Source organism: Macaca mulatta, chromosome 8 (assembly GCF_049350105.2).
Source record: "Macaca mulatta isolate MMU2019108-1 chromosome 8, T2T-MMU8v2.0, whole genome shotgun sequence".
Classification (NCBI taxonomy): domain Eukaryota; kingdom Metazoa; phylum Chordata; class Mammalia; order Primates; family Cercopithecidae; genus Macaca; species Macaca mulatta.
The window spans coordinates 148400001-148422045 of record NC_133413.1 but is presented as its reverse complement, the minus strand read 5'-3'; positions in this window follow the sequence as shown (position 1 = coordinate 148422045).

Sequence of the window (22045 nt, the reverse complement as noted above, 5' to 3'; positions counted from 1 at the left end):
ACTCTTGCTTCTCCATCAGGAGGCTGAGGGTTGCTTTTGTCCCAAATCTCCTTTCCTCTACCCATCTCATTAAAAACAAAAACAAACGATATACTGCCCCCCCGCCAAAAAACAAAACAAAACAAAACAAAACTTATGTCTGGCTCAGGAACAGAATGACTTTTCCTCAGATTTTAATCAGTAGGCTCTCTAAGTCCTTTTAAAGTGACACCAGTTGTTAGACTAATTCTCATTAAATCCTGGGCTTGTAGGTTGAGAGTAATATTTGCTTTTTGGCTTCATATCATCTTCATTTCCCCCAATAACACATTTTCCAATAAGTGAAATGGAAAAGGCTTTTGGCCATGTTTTCTTTCCCATCCCCTTTTCAACCTTGACCTCACTTCTGCCCACACCACAGGGCCCGTGGTGGCCTCTCTGCCTGCATGGAAGATGGTAATTAAAGATCAGTCAGAGTGACTGGAAATGGATCTTGGGCTCAGAACATCAAGGGAAAATAAAATCTGTCCTTGCATTTATAAAAAAAGCTCATTTCACAGATTTATTGTTTAAAGATATAAATGAAAAAATCACCTCCTATTAAAAAAAATCTTTAATGGCTCCCCATTGCTTTTAGGGAAAATCACTTAAATTTCTCCTGAGATCTGACCACAATCATGATCCAGCCTGGTGTCAGCTCTGTTTCTTTTGTTTACCATTAAATCTCCAGAACCCAACACAGTGTCTGGATCATGAGTTTTATGTGTTGTTATTATTCATTCATTCACTGTCTACTATGAAGCTACTTCGTGCTAGGCGTTGAGGATGGAGAGGGGGCTAAACAACCTTGGAGACTCCCTCAGTCAAGTGTGCACATCGCATCCCAAGAGTGGAGACATCTGGAATGATGAGTAAGGAGCCCAGTGGATTTTATTCCCAGCATAACCACAACTTATCTGGTGAGAATTATTTTAAAAAATAATCAAAATTTCAAACAAACATTTGCACCAAATTAAGTAGGCAAGAAAGACTTTATTCAAGGCCATTGCAATAGAGGACTGAGGCCAGGACTCAGTCAGAGCTGAACTTTGCTGAAACAAAAGGCAGGAAGGACTTCAAGTGCTGGAGTGCGAAGGAGATCGTGGGCCATCTGTATTTGTCAATTGATTTTACTCAAGAAAAGTAAACATTTTCACCTTATGACAGGAGGGAGTCCAACAACTTGGAGCAATGTACTCACCAAAGTCAGGCTCCCACCTTCTAGCAGAGGCTGGGAGAAAGGGACAGTACTTCTGTGATGATTACGTTGCAAAGAGATGGTTCCCAGGGTCTAGAGATAGACAGTTCTGGGTTGTGAAACTGATAAAAGGCTTGGTACGAGATTTATATCACAGGGGGTGGGTCAGAGAAATAATGCACAATTATACGTTTTCTAAAGTAAATGTTCCAAGAAAAGAGAGTCCAAGTGTCCTAGAGGCAGGAAGAAGCCTGTCTAAAGTTTAGTCAAGGTGAGGAAAATGTGAGGACTGTCTTGGAAGTTGTCCTAAGGGCTTACTAAAGTGGAGAAACAGTCATTCAGGAAAATGTACTCTCAGTGAGGACAGGGGAAGCCTGTGATATTTGAGCCCGACACTGCTTCACTGCTCCCGTCAAGCTCCATGTTACTTACAGAAGTTCTATCTTGGCGCATAGAGTCAAGGAGATGGGCTGCTTCTCTCCCAGTTTCCGTCTGGGCTGTGGTTTCACTGTGGAAGGGGCAGGCTGCCTTGTGATGTAGACAGTCCATTTCCAACAACCATGTAACCTTGGGAAAAGACTCTAAGCTCCAGGGGAGAATAAGGAGCACCCACCACCATGACTGTAGCCTTGGGAGGTCCTGAGAGCCTTGTTAGGCCATGCCTGACTTCTGACCCATGGAAATTGTTAGATAATAAATGTGTGTTGTTTTAAGCCCCTAAAAATGTGATAATTTTGTGGTGCTCTCTGACCTACTACATCACTCCTTCTTTTATGTCCACGTGACAGATCAGGCATCTGCAACTCTAAAAAGGAGCTCACCAATAGCCATATAGCCAACAAGAAGGGCCAGAATGGGGGTGGGTGTGGGAAGAGTGTTCCTTTTCTTCCAATCTGAGGATTTCCTGGTTTTCCAAGCAGTCTCACATCTGCGTGACTTTCTACTGATTCTTGCAAAAACTTGGTGTGGTGGCAAAGTAAGGGCTGCTATTGTGAGTATCAAAGGGTTGACAGTTGAGAGAAGTGAGGCTCCTAGAGGCTTGGGGACTCATCTAAGGCAGCATCTCTAGCTCTAATACGGTTACCTCCACCGTCTTCCCCATCGCAATTCTTTTGTTGGGATTAGGAATGTGGGGTTTGGTTGAGCAGTGAAAAAGCAGTCTTGGAAATCTATACAATTCTGACTTCTGAAGGCAACTGACACCACCACTGGGGATAATGATTGCTCAAACCAATTTTGGATAGGAAGATGATAGGTTTCTACATACGGAAAATTCAAAAAATAACTTCTCCTTAATCTCCTGCATAAATTTCATCAACATCTCCTTTGTCACTGAGAAGAGTCTAAAGAAGAAAAAGAAAAAGAAAAAGGAAAAAACCCACAATGTTGTGTGTATTTAATTTAGATTTTATGAGCTTCTGATTTGCCTTGCTTTAAGTCAGAAGAGCTAGGAGGAGCTCTGCTGTTCTTGCCAGCACATTTGGTAAAATGAATTTTAAAAGACATAGCAGGTCTTGTACCTAATTGAATGAGTGCATTTGAAGAGTTTGAGCTGATGAGCCTACGCAAGAAGACAGACCTGGGACGAATCCTAACTCTCTCTCTGAGTGGTAGAGTGAGCAAGTGGCTTAACCATTACTGAGCCCTGTTAGAAAATGAGGGAAATAATAACTACCACATAGTTGGGTGGAGGTTTATGTGAGACGTTATTCGGTAAATATTTGTTTAGCTGAACTATATGTATTTAGCACAACTTAATACAAAACATAGTTCTTATCAATATTAATTATGCTTTTTATATGTTCTTCTGCCCAGAATACATTTATCTGTTTATAAAATCAGAATTTTTTATTCTTTCTTCCTCAAAATCGCTCCTACTCCAGTGTTCACTGTTCCAGTCAATGAACCAACGCAGATCTAGATGCTCAAGCCCAAAGCCCAGAAAACCTTTCCTACCTCTCTCTGCTCACTGGTCCACAGTCATTGCTTTATTAAGTCCTCTGACACCTCCATCACAACAAATCCCAAATTCAGCAACTCCTCACCATCTTCATGGGTCTATCCTAGTTCAAACCACCATCATTGTTGGTTTGACTCAATGCAAGAGTCTCTCAATGATTCTCTCCACCTTCCTGCTTGACCTATTCACTCATTCTCCCGAAGCAGTCATATATATCAACTCCCTCTTTAAAACTCCCAATGAGGCGAGGTGCAGTGGCTCACGCCTGTAATCCCAGCACCTTGGGAGGCTGAGGTGGGCGGATCACGAGGTCAGGACATCAAGACCATCCTGGTTAACACGGTGAAACTCCATCTCTACTAAAAATACAAAAAATTAGCCGGGCATTGTGGCGCATGCCTATCATCCCAGCTACTCAGGAGGCTGAGGCAGGAGAATAGTTTGAACCTGGGAGGCAGAGGTTGTAGTGAGCCGAGATTGTGCCATTGCACTCCAGCCTGGTGACAGAGCGAGACTCCGTCTCAAAAAAACAAAAACAAAAACAAAAACAAAAAAAACCCCAACCCCCAATGACTTTATATTTTAGTTGGAATAAAGTTCCTTATCCTGGCTTTTTGGATCATATTTGGCCTGGTCCTTGTGCACTGCTGTGACCTCTTCTGACCCTTCCTGGCTTTCCTCTCCGCTACACAGAACACACCCACACCATTCCCACCCCAGAGCCTTTGCCTGGAACACGAGAATGATTTTAGGGCAGGCTCCTCTGACCACCCACCCTAAAGTTATTCTCTGTGCCCCTGGGATTATTCTCTGTCTAGCACTAATAATCACATGAATGTTGTGGTTTATTTTTTAATCACTGTCCTTCTCTTCCAACTAGAATGTAAATTTTATCAAAGCCAGCATCTTATCTGTTTTGTTCATCTCTATCCAAGGCATTTAAAAAGGTACACAGCATTGCATAGACATAGAATAAATACATATTTATAGAATAACTTGTCTGCCCTCAAAAGTGGAGCCAGACTATTTTTTTTTCTTTTTTTTTCTTTTTTTTTTGAGATGGAGTCTCACTCTCTTACCAGGCTGGAGTGCAGTAGTGCGATGATCTTGGCTCACTGCAAGCTCTGCCTCCCAGGTTCAAGCGATTCTCCTGCCTCAGTCTTCTGAGTAGCTGGGACTACAGGTGTATGCCACCATGCCTAGCTAATTTTTGTATTTTTAGTAGAGACGGGGTTTCATCATGTTGGCCAGGATGGTCTTGATCTCTTGACCTCGTGATCTGCCTGCCTCGGCCTCCCAAAGTGCTGGGATTACAGGCGTGAGCCACTGAGCCCGGCCTGGAGCCAGACTTTAACATTGCTACAACACACTCTAAGATGCTCCAAGGTGTGCCTGAGCCACCTCTTTATGTTCTCATTTAATGTGGTGTCTGAACAAGGTTAATCTCTGAGATTTGTATTAAAAATATATGTGTCTCTGCAATTATACTTTTCTCCACTAGAGGAAAGCCTATGGCTTTTTAAAATTTGTCCTTTAAAGGGCTTTGCACAATGCCCCAAACAGTGCAGGCCAGCTATTTGAGCTGGATAAGATATAATGCACAAGGGTCTCTAAACATCCATGAAATAAATTGTTTTATATCATTTGGCCCCTTGCCTGCAGAAGTCAGAAATTAAAACAAAGCTATTCAAAGCAAAAAACAAATAAAAAAACTTAATGTTCTCTATTGAATAATGTTTCTTCTTGAAAAATGCGATCACAGCAATAAAATGTTCAAGCCAAATGAGCACATTATTTGTGTACACATTTTGCATTAATAGCAAATCAGTCACTCCAAGCCCCTATTGAATAAACGTTAACAAATATTTAAAGACTGTCAGTTTGAATAGCACCAAATAATTGCCCTCTTTAGTGCATCTCCTTTTCTGCACCCAGCTGACTCCTCCTTTCCGTCTCTAGGTGGGGCCACGAGGCCCTGACCTCCCATTGCCCTCCTGGAAAGACCAAGTCTATTGCTAATTTCCAGGACTAACCCTATCCCGCAGCAAGAGCTATGTAACCAGCTGGCCTACCTTTAATACAGTGGTTCCCAAACTCGCTGGAAGATAAGAATCACTGGGTGAGATTATTAAAAACACATGCTCCTGGCCTTTGTAAACATCCAACATAAGATCATAGCTTTATCTCCTTCACCAAGCAACTGAGTTCAATGAAAACCATCCTTCCTTCTAACCAATTAATTCTCAAACCTGACTGTACGTTAAAATCATCATGAGGGAGCTGGTAAAAACCCTGATGGCTCCTCCTCAGCCCAAATCAATTTAATCAGAATGTCCCATGTACCATATGTTTTCAAATGTCCACCCACCTGTGCAGCAGGGTTGGCAATCACCGTGTCTGACCCTGATGTGATACTTCAAGCCTGATAGCTGTTTTCAATCATTCATTAATTCACTTATTCATACTTTCATTTATTCACTCATTCATAACTTCATATGCAGATACTATTAAAAATGTATCTGTGAGACCTCAGACATGTGACTTACCTCCTCTAAGTTTCAGTTGCCTCATGTAGACTTTGGGGACAAAGACACTCACCTACATTGCTAAATTGTTGTGAGAGTTTGTTGAGATAAAATATGAAAAGCAGTTTGTGAATAATAAGTGCTCAATAAATGATGGCTATGAAATTATTCATTTATTCTACAAAACGTATGTGGAGCACCCTCTAGGTGCCAGGCTCTCTGTTCAGCTCTGTGCTTATTGCAAACCTAAAATTCTCAAACAATACGTTCCATGGTCGTCAGCATCCTCAAATTTGTAAATATCAAGACAGATGACCATGTCTCCCAGAAAATGTCATACACTACAACTGAGAAGAGTGACCCATTCCAACCATCCGATGATACTCTTAACTAGGAGAAGCACTCTCAGAAAAATATGGGTGGTTTCAGATTCTGCCTGGAAAAGTACCTTTCTCTCTTCTGTTTCATGGACATGTCTTTGTCACCTCCTGACTTCCTTGCAGATATCTTCCCTTAGAGAATGAAGAGTGGGCGATGGCCCCACATCACCAGTTGGCCACATTCTGGAATTTTTCTTCGGCAATTTCTCTCAAGAGTCTTCTGTGTCTGAAATGTTTACTTGAACAGTTTCACAATCAGTATTTGTGGATTTAGTCAACAAGGGAACTTAGCCTCTGTCAAATCTGTTTCTCCCTGTAGTTAACAGTTTTCTCTCCTAACTCTCTTGAGCTCTTCTTTTTTTTTTTTTTTTTTTTTTGAGTTTCATCAGTACTAAATTTTGTCGTTCTTACCCCAGCCATAAATAAACAGGCTGGAGGCAATCGGGTGGGGCAACACTTCTCACTCTGCTTCCGTGTTCTGTTCCCCTAAGTTCTGAGGGATGAGCGTGTGGACTACTCCCACCAGGCTCGCAGGAGGAGCATGGATTTACCAGCGGTCTGTACCGACAGACACTGGGCTAATTCACTGCCCTCATTTGTCTGTTCCTTTACTCAGCTCCTTCTACCTTGACTTCCAGACAATCTGGCCCTACACGGATTTTGACTTCTATTTTTGTCAAGTGTGGAGAGGCAGGTGACTGGCCACTTGGCCCTTCTCCACTGGACCTCTGAGTGTCTGCCTCAATGCTGAAAACACCAATTCCTCCCCAGGTGTCTCTTGGGAAATGCTGTCTATGAAAAGTGAAGAACTCATGCTGGCTGCTTCTACTGAGACCTGATGTCTTTCTTAACACACGTTCTCTATTTCTCTTACTTTTTACAAATCTATACATTATGGTATTCTTGAGAATATGCCTATTCTCAAGAACTCCAAACTGTGCCCACAATAGTCAGCAGTTGATTGGCCCTGCGGGGGTTCCTTGTGTGCTCCCTGGGCATCCTGCAGACACATGGAGAGGGGGATGCTACCTGGTAGGGCTGCGTTCACTATTAGCTACAGTGACTCTCCCACCCTCCAGGCACCGTGTTTGTTCCAAGGCAAGAATTTAGTTATCCCCTCATTCATTCATTCATTCACCCATTAAAAAAAATCTTGCTTGCAGTGAGCCGAGATCCGGCCACTGCACTCCAGTCTCCGCGACAGAGCAAGACTCCGTCTCAAAAAAAAAAAAAAAAAAAAAAAAAAAATCTTTACCGAGAATCTCTTCAGTGACACGTACTGTGACAGGTACAGGAGATAGTAAATCAGGCAGGAGCACTGCCTTAAAGGAACTTGGAGTCATATAGAGAAGATAAATATGGGATAAGATAAATTGCAGTGCAGTGCGATGAAAACAAAGTAGAAGGATGTCAAAGATGAAAAATGGTGCAGTAGGAGAGGTAGGACAGGCTGTCTGGGGCAAGGAGGAACATCTCAAAGAGGTGATGCTCCAGTGTTGAATGCTTTATTAGGTCTCAACACGGAGAAAATAAAACATTCCAAGAAAAGAAGTTGTCTTTGCAAGCACTGCCCTTAGTGTTCATTCACTCACTCATTCAACAGTTATTTATTGAACAGCAGGAGTGAACAAAACAGAAAAGAATAATTTCCTATTCTCATGGAATATACATACTCATAACGTTTCAGATGTTATAACTAGATTGAAATGATTGAAGAACAACATATGAGAAGGCAAAGGTATTAGATGGAGCTGACACCTCGAGAGAGGGATCACAGAAGGGTTTGAGTGACAGCTTTGGCATTTTGGCGCCATTTTGTATAACAGGATTCTTCAACCTTGATATTACAGAGAGTCTTGGCTGGATAATTCTTCCTTTCTTCCTTGTGGGAGCTGCCTGTGCACTGTAGAGTATTTAGCAGCATTTCTGGCTTCTACCCACTAGATGTCAGTAGCAACCTCTCCCCAATTTGTGACAACCAAAAACATCTCCAGACATTACCAGATGTAACCTGGGGGACAAAATTGCTCCCATAGAGAAACACTGCTGTAGAGTAGACCAATGAGAAATTTTAACAAGTGAAGAAACAACAGTATGTTGATCCTCCTTGTTCTGGGCCTCAGAACAGAGAACATCATTCCTCATTGCCTTTCGGATGGAGTTTCATGGGTGAAGCAGAATTTGTAAGAAACAAATGAAAAGCAGAAATACTTTGCAGGTGCATTTATGGGCCTTTAGAGGCCTATCCTTCATCAGGATGCTTTCTAAGGAGTTGAAAAATTACAGCAATCTCTTATAACTGTGGCTTTATCTTCACGAAACGACAAAATATAGCCTCAGTCTTAAGGGCTAAAATGTAGATGTATAATGTAGTACAAAATTATCCATGACTTTCAAGTTCTTTTAATGATATGATTCGTGATGGTTAGGACTTTAGCCTTGGGGTTTCATTCCTCTCTGATGTCAGTGAATGCCAATCAGCTTAATTGTTCCATTTAGCATCCTATTACTTTCCACTGGGAGCCCACATAGTGCTTATCTCCTTAATTAACTGGGAAGATGAATCTTGTTTGAAAATAGGGTAACTCAGGTACACCCAAGTCTTCCATTACCACCAAAACTTTAGCAATACCAGCTTAGAACTCCTTCCTGAGAAAGAAAGCTATGTGGCCGACTTCCCACTCGACCTTATACCTTGGAGGGCTCCAAAGCATCTTCAATTCAGCACATGCCAAGCTCTCTTCCTGCTCTTCCATCTTTCTGATTTACCTCCTCTAGCTCTCCCAGTCTCAGTAAATGATACCATTATCCATCCAGATTCTGAAGCTGAAGAGCCTCAGAATCACTCTTGACAACCCCCTTTTCATTTTCCATGACCCCTCTCTCACAAGGACTGCTATTGCCTCCTTAACATCCCTCGAATCAATGACCACATCTCCTCACATCCTTTGGCTGCCCACTGTGTTCTCAGTACCTAGCCTGGTGTTTGGCATGAGGTAAGTCTTAGCAAATATTCAATGAATCAGTGAATGAAAGACCAGACTCATCTCTCTCTGCCAACGGCACCACACATTGGTTATGTCTTTAAGTTGAAAAGAGATAGAAAAACAGGTGAATGGGATTCAGGATCTCCAATTTTCAATCAACACTCAATCAGCCACCAGTGTTTCTGAAGATGTATATGCCAAGTGGATGTGCCTGATTGTTCCAGCCTTGGCTACTTTCCCACATGCTTTTAAGAACCATCTAATCATGTTGCACTGGCTGGTGTGGGTGTGTACCAGGTGGATTCCACTGTAGCTCTGGCCTATGATCTGGATGAAAAATCACAATTTTTCACAGGCCTTAGCTGTGCCCCAGGTCTCCCATATCATCCAGTCATGTAGGAAAAACAAGTGAGATAATCTAATCAAAGAGATAAGAGGTTGTCATGCCATGACTATGCCAAATGTCATGCCCAGTGTTAGGTTCCAGGCCATGCTGAGTTCCGAAGAGGGTGGGTGGATGGGTGGCAGATAGCTAAAAGAACACTCAGGTTGTGTGTCGGTGGGGGCCCGTATGCAGTGTAGGCAGGTGAAAGATGGTTTTATTTAGCTGCTCTCTCATCAGCAGCTCTCTCACACAGTGTTTCTGTCTTAGCTGTCTGCTCCCTTCTCAGCAGCCGGCTCTGCAGCTCCTGCAGCTCCCATACACAGCTGCATGGCCAGCTCTCCCTACAGGGTCAGCAGTTTAACTCTTTCTCTCTCCAAATATGAGCCACTGTGCCTGAGCCATGTCATGTCATGCCATGCCATATATACTGCGTCAACAGGGCAGTTATACCTTTTTCAAACAATAGTGGCTCTGAGCCACATATGAGATTATACAAACAGGTTATACACCAAGTGGAGATATGTGCCTGCACTCCAAACTCACTGAGTGATTTACTTTAGCCTATTCTTTAGCCTATTCTTTACTTTACTTTAGCTTATTCTTGACCAAAGCACATCCACGTGCCTTACAGAGTTTGAGTAGTAATCTGAATCCCAAAAGGTTAGGACCATAGAAATAGCATTTGAGGATGAAGTGCATGTTCCCTCGACTCCCAGAGATGCAAGAACCACTGAGAAAGGGGCAGTGCTGACCCTGCATACCCCCACCCATGCCCTTTGGTAGGGCATGTACTGGGTGGGGGTAAAAAGTTTTGGATGATCATAGAAGTTTATCAGGGCAGGGTCAGGGAAGGACAGGTGTGCCCAGTAATAATCCATGACTTCCCTTAGGCATGTTATCATGCTCTGCCTATGGCTAGGATCACCCAGATCCGCAAACTGACTATTCCCTGATAAAGCCCAAGATTTTATCTGTCTCCTACCCCAACACAACAAAAGCCCCATTTGCAAGTGACTTTGCTCCCAGTAACATCACTGAGGAATCACATCCTTGTTCCTTGATAAGATGTGGCTGTGCCCCCACCCAAATCTCATCTTGAATTGTAATCTCCATAATCCCCGCACATCATGGGAGACACCTGGTGGAATTGAATAATGGGAGGATTTCCCACATTGTTCTCGTGATAGCGAGTGAGTTTTCATGAGATCTGATGGTTTTATAAGCGTCTGGCATTTCCCCTGCTGGCACTCGTCCTTTCTCTTGCCTCCCTGTGGAGAGGTGTCTTCCACCATGATTGTAAGTTACCTGAGGCCTCCCCAGCAATGTGGAACTGTGAGTCCATTAAACCTCTTTCTTTTATAAATTACCTAGTCTTGGGTATTTCTTCATAGCAGTGTGAGAATGGACTAACACATTCCTTATTGAAGTTTCTACTTCTGGAGCTTTGGTTTGTATGGTGTGTAGTGGTGAGAGCAGTTTAAATATCTCCTTTGGTTATTGGAGTTTACACCAACATCTCTTCTTCTGACCCCTTTAACTCCTAGACCTAGGATAAGCTGCAAAGAGAGAAAACTGAGTGTTGGTAATATACAATTAAATCAAACAGAATCCAATTCCAAAAAGCCAACAGTTCTGAGCACAGCCTCTGTGCAGGAGGAGCACTGAGACAGTCACTGAAGTTGGCATCAAGATGAGCAGATGATATGATGTTGTGCCCCCTTCTCTGGGAACTCAATGCTCATTACTGAGAACCATGCACAGGGAACCACCCTGGTAATGGGGAGGCCACAAGAGGTTTCTGGCTAAGTCACAGATGACAGTTTAGGACAGGATTTCTCAACCTCAGCACTACTGGCGTTTCGGACTGGATTATTTTTTGCTGTGGGAGTCTGTCCTGCACATTACAGGATGTCTAGCAGTGTTACTGACTTCTACCCACAAGTTGACCTGTCCCAATTGTGACAACCAGAAACGTCTTTAAATACGCTAAATGTCTTAATCCATCTTGGATTGAGAACCACTGGGCTCAGATGAGGTTAATTCTAGCTGAGATAAAAAATATCGATTTGGACTTGACTTAGAAAGCAGTGATTTATTTCTACAGGCACATCATGAAGAGAAGAGCACCTCTGGGAGGGGACATTTGTTGAGCAAAGGCCTGGAGGACAGGGACTGGAGAGTTTGTGCTGGGAAAGTGCCTGGTATGATTTGAAGGGATGGTGCTTTGGTTGAGGAATCCTTGGGTCCGAACGTGAAGAGGTAGAAACACAACGTTCATGACTCTGGATTTCATTCAATACCACAACTGGACAGATACAATTTTTGTTTTCCAATTTTCCCAGGAAAGTAATCCAAGTTATGCAGAGGTTAACCTATCCCAAGGTTAGGTCCTATCCCAAGGCAATGTAGGCAATTGTGGGCTTCTCCTGCATCTCCTCTGTCCGGGAATAAAATGATTGCCTTTGAGGGGAGCATCTGAGGTTTTGGATCACCTGGTTGTCTACTCAGGTTACTGAAAAGTGAGGGGACCCAAAAAAAAGCTAAATAATATATGATGTGACAAAATGGCAAAGGTCTCCTATGTTTTTCACGCATACATAAATTGGAGAAAAAGGACATTTTCCCAGTGTCCTGTGGTGCCATCTTGGCTCACTGCAACCTCTGCCTCCTGGGTTCAAGCGATTCTCCTGCCTCAGCTTCCTGAGTATCTGGGACTACAGGCACATGCCACCACGCTTGGCTAATTTTTTTTTTTTTTTGTAGTTTTAGTAGAGACGAGGTTTCACTGTATTAGCCAGGATGGTCTCTATCTTCTGACCTGGTGATCCGCACACCTCGGCCTTCCAAAGTGTTGGGATTACAGGCGTGAGTCACTGTGCCTGACTGGGAAAAAGGACTTTGATGGAATGGGAAAGAGTCCCAAAACCCTCGCTGGCATCCCCCAGCTGCTGTGGAACAGACACTTAGAGGTAGAAAAAGGTTGGGAGGGAAAAGGCAGACTTCTTTTCACAAAGCTTATTTTACCAAATGTCTCCATAGGCTGTACATGCTGCTGACTGTCTAATGAGGCACAGATTGAAAATGGCTAAAGACTCTTGTAGTGAAACCAGGGTGATGATGCCCAGAGGCACTCTGAGGAAATTCCTCTAATTGCAATTTTAGTTATCATCAACATGGTCCCATACTTCAGGGATGACTGCCAGAGAGCTGTTCTTACTTTCTCTCTCCAATCTCCAGGTCTTTTAGAAAAACAGGAAACCTGGAGCCATCACCAACTTTAAGACCAAGGATAGGCCTGCTTTTCTTTGGAATTTTAGCATCATACCATTTTAGAGGCAATAATGTGTGGCAGGCTTTGGATAAAATGATTCCCGCATGCACTTTGCTAATATTACTAATATAATAATCACTATTAACATTGATTGCTTACTACATGCCAGATATTGTCATAAATATTTAATATGCATTAATAATCCTATTTAACATTTGGGGGTGTATTTAGTGTCAGACACTATGATACATACTATATACCTTAAATTAACTAAATTTTTAAAATAATTCTGTGGGATGAATATTATTGTCAGACTCTATGTACAGGTAAAATACAGGCTTGGAGATGTTAAATGACTTGCTCAAAGTCACAGCTATCTTTAAAAATTCAATTTTTGTTTAAATCTTGTGCTGTTAATCCCTGAAAGCTGCTTGAGAGTGACCAAGTGCTTTGAAGCAGCAGTGTCTGACACTTAACAAATGCACAAGCCATAGGCTCAATGAAGTTTTACGATTTTTTTTTTTTTGTAAAAAACTTTTTACAACTTTGACACAAATACACTAAACCTAGATCGAAAAATAGAACAGAAACTCCTGTCTCTTCCTATCACTATAAACTCCTGAGGTAATTGCGGTCCTAATACCTGTTACCATTGTCTGATTTTACACTTCACCTTATTACTCCTTCTTTGTTTGGATTCCTTCTCTCAACATCATTTTTGTAAAATTCATCCCTATTGTGTATTGTGGAAAACCAATCATTCTTATCACATTCCACTGCATGAATATATGACCATTTTACTTATATATCTTTAGACTTACATTCTGGTTGTTTCCACGTTTGAGTGTTAGGAGCAGTGTTGCTATGAACACTTTTGTACATGACTTTTGGTGCACTTATGTGTACATTTCTGTAGGTATATACTAGGCATGAAATGATTGAGTGAAGGGTATGTGTATTTTCACCTTTGGTAGACACTGCCAACAGTTTTTTGAAGTGGTTGTACCGATTTACACCACTTGTTTTAGCATATGAAGGTTCGAGTTACGCCATTACTTTACAATAGTTGACATTGTCAGTCTTTTAAAATTGTAGATATTCTAGCAATTAGGTAATGATATCTCATTATGGTTTAAATTTGAATTTCTCTGATCACTAAACAAATTGAATATATTTTCCTGTATTCATGGATCACTTTAATATTCTTTTATATTTTTCATGTTTTAAAATTGTGTTTACATATTTCTCATTGATTTGAGGAATCAATGAGATTCCTCATGAGATTCTTACATGTCATCTTTGTAGATTTTATACTTGTTCTAGGATTTGTATTATCCTAATGACGTTTTTTTGATAAAGTTCAATTTATCAAACATATTTTATTGTTGTAGCTTATTGTGTTCTATTTGAAAAATCTTTACCCTATTCCAATGCTGTGAAGGTATTCTACTGTTTTCTTCTAAACTTATGCATTTCACTTTCACAGTAAACTTCTAAGTTTATCCTAAATTAATTTATTTCAGTCCTAAGGTAGAAATAAAAATTCTTTTTTCCACTTAATATCTTCTGACAGAATTATTTATTTAAAAATTCATTTTCCCCCTTCTTTCTTAGTGTATCTTTTACATGAATCAAATTATCATAAATGTGGATGTCTGTTTTTGAACTCTGTTTTGTTCTATAGTTTATACTCGCACAAATAACATAATATTATAATCACTGTGACTTTATAATGTCTTACTCTCTGCTAATAAGTCATCCAACCTTGTTTCTGTTTATGTGTAGCTCTTACTGTTCCTTTGCATGCTCGTACATATTTTAGAATTAGCTTATTCATTTTCATTGAAAACAAAACCAAAAATGTCAGGAGATGATTAGGATCACCCTAAATCTGTTGTCCAAATTAGGTAAAATTGGCATATTTATAATAATGATTCTTCTAGTCCATTAACAGAATATATTTCCTCCTTTACTTGTTTTATTTAATTCTTCTCCTTTGTGTTTTGTAGCATTGTGAAAGATGTCTTGTATGCCATTTATTGGATTTATTACTATTTGACATTTTAGTGCGATTTTAAATGGCATTTTAAAATGCATTATTGATATAATTTTGATGGAATATAGAAATACAATTGAGTTTTTTATATTAATCTGCCTTCAGCAACTTGTTAAATTCATTTATTAATTTTAAAGGGTAGCTGTCAACATCCTTGTTTTTATTTTTGTAATTACATAATCTGCAAATAGCAACACTTTGTTTCTTCCTTTTCAATTCATAGATTTCCCATTTTAATACTTTTTTTTGCATGGGATACACAATATTTTGTAGATAATATTTATAAAGAAAGGTTGTTTTTATTGACTATAAATTTGTTTCTATTCAAATGGTGTTGACATTTATAAAATGATTTTTCTCCATCTACTGTGATAATCATATAATTTGTACTTACTGTGTTAATATTATAAATTATATTAATTTTCAATTGCTAAGAGTTTCCTGAAATAAGCTTAACAAGATTGAAAAATAGTATATCCTCATTTTACTATGTGTCAATTAGATATCAATTTTACATTAATAACTCATTGAAGATTTTTGGATTCATGTTTATAAGAGAAATTGGCTAAGACTTTTTTTTGTTGTTGTTGTTATTTTCCTTTCAAGCTTCCATATCAAAGTTTTGCTAGGGCCTCATAATGCAAGTTGAGAATTTTTCTTTTTTTCTCATTATCTGGGAAAAGAAAAGAAAACATTGCATCACATTAATGTTGTTTTTTTTTTTTCTACAAATACTTCTAAGAGAGCAAGGGTCAAGCCATTTATTCCTGAAGATCTTTTCCTGTGCATTTTTCAAGTATTTAATGTATATGATTATTCAGATTTTTGTTTGTTTCAGGAAAGATGTGTTTTTATAGCAATTCATCTATTTTATCAGAATTTTAAAATGTTTGACTTATATATGTTAATATGTTATTCATATTTTGTGTATTTTAATTTCTATAGGATCTGGAATGCTGTGTCCTTTTATCATCCTTTGTATTCTCTTAAATGTTCTCTGTTTCTTACTTCGAAGGTATAACTTTGTTCATGAAGTTTCTTATTATAGTGCTCATCTATAGAGATGTTACCTCTTTTATTCCTGATATTTGCAACTTGTGTATTCTTTATTTTATTCTTATTTACTCTGGCTAATGATTTAGCATTTTATCGAGCTTTTCAAAGAACTACCTTTTTTCCCATTGTTTTTCAATGTTTCTTTTTGCAATTTTATTGATTTCTGCCCTTCATTATTTTATTTCTCTACTTAATTATTCTTTCAGTTTTTTAGAGTAGAAGCCTAGATCACTGATTTGAGAATGATCTTCTTTTCTAATATAAAAATTTAATGCTGTCAGTGAAACCCCGTCTCTACTAAAAATACAAAAAATTAGCCGGGCGCGGTGGCGGGCGCCTGTAGTCCCAGCTACTCAGGAGGCTGAGGCAGGAGAATGGCGGGAACCCGGGAGGCGGAGCTTGCAGTGAGCTGAGATCGCGCCACTGCACTCCAGCCTGGGCAACAGCGTGAGACTCCGTCTCAAAAAAAAAAAAAAAAAAAAAAAAAAATTTTATGCTGTAAATGTCTGTTTGAACATTGCTTTAGCTGCATCCTACATGTTTTACTGTCATATTTTAGTTGCAACTTTAAACATTTTTAATTGTCCTTCTCGCTTTTTATTTGATCCCTGAATTATTTATAAGTGTGTTGTTAAGTTTTCAAATTTTTCCGTTTTTAAAAAATTTTAAATTTTCATGGGTACTGATTTGATTTGGCTCTGTATCCCCACCAAAATCTTATCTGGAATTGTAATCCTTACAAGTCTCGGGAGGGGCCTGGTGGAAGGTGATCTAAACTGGGGGTGTGCTTGTCATTTGTCCCTTGCTGTTGTTGTGATAGTGAGTTCTCATGAGATCTGGTTGTTTGAAAGTGTGTGGCACTTCTCCCTCGCCTCACCTCTCCCACCGACCCCTGTCTCTGCCCTGCTCCACCATGGCAAGACCTGCTTTCTTCCCTTTTCCTTCGTCATGATTGTAAGTTTCCTGAGGCCTCTTAATCATGCTTTCTGTTAAGCCTGAAGACCCGTGAGTCAATTAAACCTCTTTTTTTCATAAATCACCCAGTCTCAGGTAGTTCTTTAAGACAGTATGAAAACGGACTACTACAGCAAATTGGTACCATGAGAGTGGGGCACTGCTATAAAGATACCCAAAAATATGGAAGTGATTTTGGAACTCAGTAACAAGTAGAGATTGGAACAGTTTGGAGGGCTCAGAAGATAGAAAGATATGGGAAAGTTTGAAACTTCCTAGAGACTTGTAACATGGTTTTGACTAAAATGCTGATAGTGATATGGACACTGAAGTCCAGGCTGAGGTGGTCTCAGATGGCGATGAGAAACTTATTGGGAACTGGAACGAAGATCACTCTTGCTATGCTTTAGCAAAGAGACTGGTGGCATTGTGTCCCTGATCTAGGGAATCTGTGGAACTTTGAACTTGAGAGAGATAATTTAGGGTATCTGGCAGAAATTTGTAAGCAGCAAAGCATTCAAGATGTGACCTGGCTTTTGCTGAAATTGCACAGTCCTCTGCATTCACAAAAAGATTATTTGAAACTGGAACTTTTGTGTAAAAGGAAAGCAGAGCATAAAAGTTTGGAAAATTTCCAGTCTGACCATGTGGTAGAAAAGAAAAGCCCATTTTCTGGGGAGAAATTCAAACCAGTTGCAAAAATTTGCATAAGTAATGAGGAGCTGAATGTTCATAGCCAAGATAATGGGGAAAATGACTCTAGGACATGTCACAGACCTTCCTGGCAGCACCTCCCATCAGAGGCCCAGAGGCCTAGGAGGGAAAAATGGTTCTGGGGGCCAGGTCCAAAGTCCAGCTGCTCTGTGCAGCCTCAGGACATGATGCCCTGCAGCCCAACCACTTCAGCTGTGGCTAAAGGGGCCAGGATGCAGCCCAGGCCATGGCTTCCTAGGATGGAAGCCCCAAGCTTTGGCAGTCTTCCACATGGTGTTGAGCCTGTGGGTACATAGACATTAAGAGTTGAGGTTTGAGAACCTCTGCCTAGATTTCAGAGGATGTATAGAAACATCTGGATGTCCAGGCAGATGTCTGCTGCAGGGGTGACACCCTCATGGAGAACCTCTGCTAAGGCAGTATGAAAGGCAAATGTGGGGTTGGAGCCGCCAACCGTATCCCCACTGTGGCATTGCCTAGTGGAACTGTGAGAAGAGGGCTACTGTCCTCAAGAACCCAGAATGGTAGATCCACCAACAGCTTGCACTGTGCACCTGGAAAAGCTGCAGGCACTCAATGCCAGCCGTGAAAGCAGCTGCAGGGGCTGCACCCTGCAGAGCTAAAGGGGTGGAGCTGCTCAAGGCCTTGGGAGCCCATCCCGTGAATCAGTGTGCCCTGAATGTGAAACATGTAGTTAGAGGAGATTATTTTGGAGCTTTAAAATTTAATGATTGCCATGCTGGGTTTCAGCCTTGTGTGGGGCTTGTAGCCCCTTTGTTCTGGCCAATTTCTCTGCATCAGATTTGTTTTATTTAAAGTTTGCAATGTGTATCTTATCTCATGCTTTACTTGTAATACACATCATTATGTTTAAGGTATTATTTTTTGTTTTTGTTTGTGTCTATGTATGTTTGAGATGATATGTAGTTTGGCTTTGTTGCTATCTAAACTGAAAATATCTGCCTTTTAATTGATATATTTAGAGCATTTACATTTAATATAATTATGGGTATATTTGATTTTAAATATACCATCTTGCTAGTTGTTGTTTTGTATTTGCTTCATCTGCTTTTTGGTTTTTGTTTTTCATTTTTCTGTTTTTTAATTAATCAGATATATTTATAACTTTATTTTATCTCCATTATTGGCACATTCTATCTATCTACCTACCTATCTACCTACCTACCTACCTACCTACCTGCCTACCTACCTAACCTGTCTTTGATTTTTAATGGTTATCCTACAGTTTTAAAATACCTTTTAATTCATTATGGCCTACCTTTAAAAGATCCAGGAATCTGACTACTGTGTATATATCTAAAATAAAGTAAACCATTATTTAGAAAGATATTTGAATTCTTAATGTTTGTTTTCTACAGCACTATTCACAGTAGCCAAAATATGGTTTCAGACTAAGTGCCATCAACAGATGAATGGATAAAGAAAATATGGGCCGGGTGCGGTGGCTCATGCCTGTAATCCTAGCACTTTGGGAGGCTGAGGTGGGTGGATCACAAGGTCAGGAGATCGAGACCACGGTGAAACCCCGTCTCTACTAAAAATACAAAAAATTAGCCGGGCATGGTGGCGGGTGCCTGTAGTCCCAGCTACTCGGGAGGCTGAGGCAGGAGAATGGCGTGAACCCGGGAGGCGGAGCTTGCAGTGAGCCGAGATCGCGCCACTGCACTCCAGCCTGGGTGACAGAGCGAGACTCCGTCTCAAAAAAAAAAAAAAAAAAAAAAAATTTGGTACATATGCACAGTGGAATATTATTAAGCCATAAAGTAAATGAAATCCTGTCATTTGCAGTAATATGGATGGAACTGTAGGTCATTATGTTAAGTGAAATAAGCCAGACACAGAAAGACAAATATTACATATTCTGACTACCTGGGGGAGCTAAAAATGTAGATCTCAAAAACAGAATAGATTGGTGGTTACCAGAAGCTCAAAAAGGTGGGAATAGGGAGCAGGGGAGTGAAGAGAAGTTGACTAATGGATATAAAAATGAAGTTAGATAAGAGAAAAAAGACTTATTGTTCAATAGATTGGTAGAGTGATCACAGTTAACAATAATCTGTTTTATATTTCAAAATAGTTAGGAGCAAATAATCTGAATGTTTCCAGCATAAAGAAAAGAAAAATGCTTAAGGTGATGGATATCTCAATTACTCCAATTTGATCACATTATGTGAATATATCAAAATATCACATGTGCCTAGAAAATATATACATCTGTTATATATCAATAAAAATAATATAAAATTTCATGTAAAATGTTGAAAGCTTATAGTCTTATAAGAATATAATTTCAATCACCTCTGTCTTTTGTTCTATTTTTGCAATACATTTCTCTTTACATATGTTCTAAAGCTATAATCCATGTGTACTATTTTTGCTTTCAATAATTATCCTTTAGAATCTTTTTAAAGGAGAGATGCTTTTATATTTATCTTCTTTCCAGGTCATTAATTTCTTTATGTAAATCTAATTTTAGTCTTGTATTGTATTGTTTATGCTTGAATATCTTTTTAAAAGATTCTTTGTAACATAATTCTGCTAGTTTTAAGTTTTGTGAGATTTCATTGATTTGTTTGAATTTTTCTTTATTTTTGAAAGGTATTTTTACTGGAGTTCGAATTTTGAACTGAGAGTTTTATTCTAAATGATAACTATCTATTTTCCCAAATATTTACCCATTTTCCATTCTTTTTGTCTTTTTCCTACATTTTTATGTTTCCTTTTGGGTCATTTTACTTTTGATTAAATCATATCTTCTGGAATTCATTTAGTGTAAGTCTGATGGAAATTAAATTAATACTTTGTATGGAAAGTCTTTATTTTATCTCCTCCTTTGAGAATATTTTTATTGGATATATTCAGTTTTTGTTTGTTTGTTTTCTTCCAGCATTTTGAAGACATGTTCTCTTGTCTTTTGGCTTTCATCATTTCTGATGATAAGTTCTATATCATTGATACTGTAGAGTCTTTAAAGGTATTGAATCAGTGCTTGTATTTTGTTTTTATTTTTTAAACTGAATGCTTACAAGATTATCTCCATGATTTATATTTACAAGACTACTACTTAAATAACCCCATTGTGATTTACTTGCTTTATTTATTTGCCTTGGGTCTTATAGTAATTCCAGAATTTCTGGCTTGAGTCATTTGTCAGTTTGGGACAATTCTTAGCCAATATCCCTTCAAATATTTATTCTCTCTTATATTATCATTCTTCCCTCTGGGTATTTATTTTACATGCACTGGATCTTTCTATTATGTTTTATGTATCTCTTGTGTTTTTATGTTTCTGTGCTTTCTGTCTCCTTTGCTCTCCATTTTTGAGATATTCCTAACTGACCATCTTCCAGCTCATGAACGTTCTTCGCAGCCATGCCCAACAAATTGTTTGACCTATCAGTTAAGCTGTACATTTTACTTATGAATTTTTCATTGTTAAGATTTTTATTTGGTTTTTGGTACAGATTCCAAATTTCTAAAGATTTTCATCAACATTATAATAAATTATTTTAAAGTCCACGCTTGAGATCTCCAATATCTAAGTTACACATGCATCCATTCTATTTTCTTTTTGTTTTTAGCATGAGTCCTGTTGAGTGTGTCTAAAATAATTGCTGAACATTGTGGAGGTTCTGCTTACTGGTATCTTTCTCTTGAGAGCATTTATCTTTGTGTACAGCAGTGGATCAGATCTCCTCAGTCCACCCAAGGACTGAACAGATTTGAAACTGCTTAGTAGTCTTTGTAAGGTTTGCTCTTCCTCTGTTTTACCACTCCTAGAATTCAGTCCTCCAGAGTGCTAATTTAGAGTAAGGGATATTTCTTAGGGATCTTTCTTAGCGGGTCTTGAGTTGCAATTATTGTTTTTCCTCCATAGCGACATTTATAAAAAACTCGGTTCTCTTTTTCAGCTGCTTTCTGAGTGACTTCTTAGTCTCTTAGGCTGTTCAATTGGTTGGCAAATGCTTCAAGGGAAAAACTGGCAAATGATGTTCAGTTTAATTTTCTGCTTCACTGTCTGAGTTTTGCTTTTTAAGTGCTGGTTCTTGTAACCTTAAACCCTGGTATTTTTCTTCCCAGCCCAGTGAGATTACCTAAGGTCTGGCGGGTTCTCAGGCTTTTACGATCTATCCCTCTACCTAACTTCTTAGTTTTCTGCCTAAAGACAAGAATCACTAAATTTCTCAGCCAAAAAGCAACATGCAAATGTTGGGCTCAACTCAATGAGCTTCTGTATTCTCCTTTCCTCGATATTTGGCTCCTCACATCTTAGTTGTTGAGCAGCTCCTTAAAGTCTTCAAAAGATATGTTTCTGTTGTTGTATTTTATCTGTTTTTATACTTTTTCTTGATGGAGACATGGTTTTGCTGTAACTTTCTCTAGCACAGATGGAAGTTAGGCATAGTTTATTAACCCATGGTGCTTGATATAATATGCAACATATAGTAGATAACTAATTTTATATATATGTATGTATTCAATTAATTTCCTCACTGTTTAGTAAGGGATGTACATCTAAA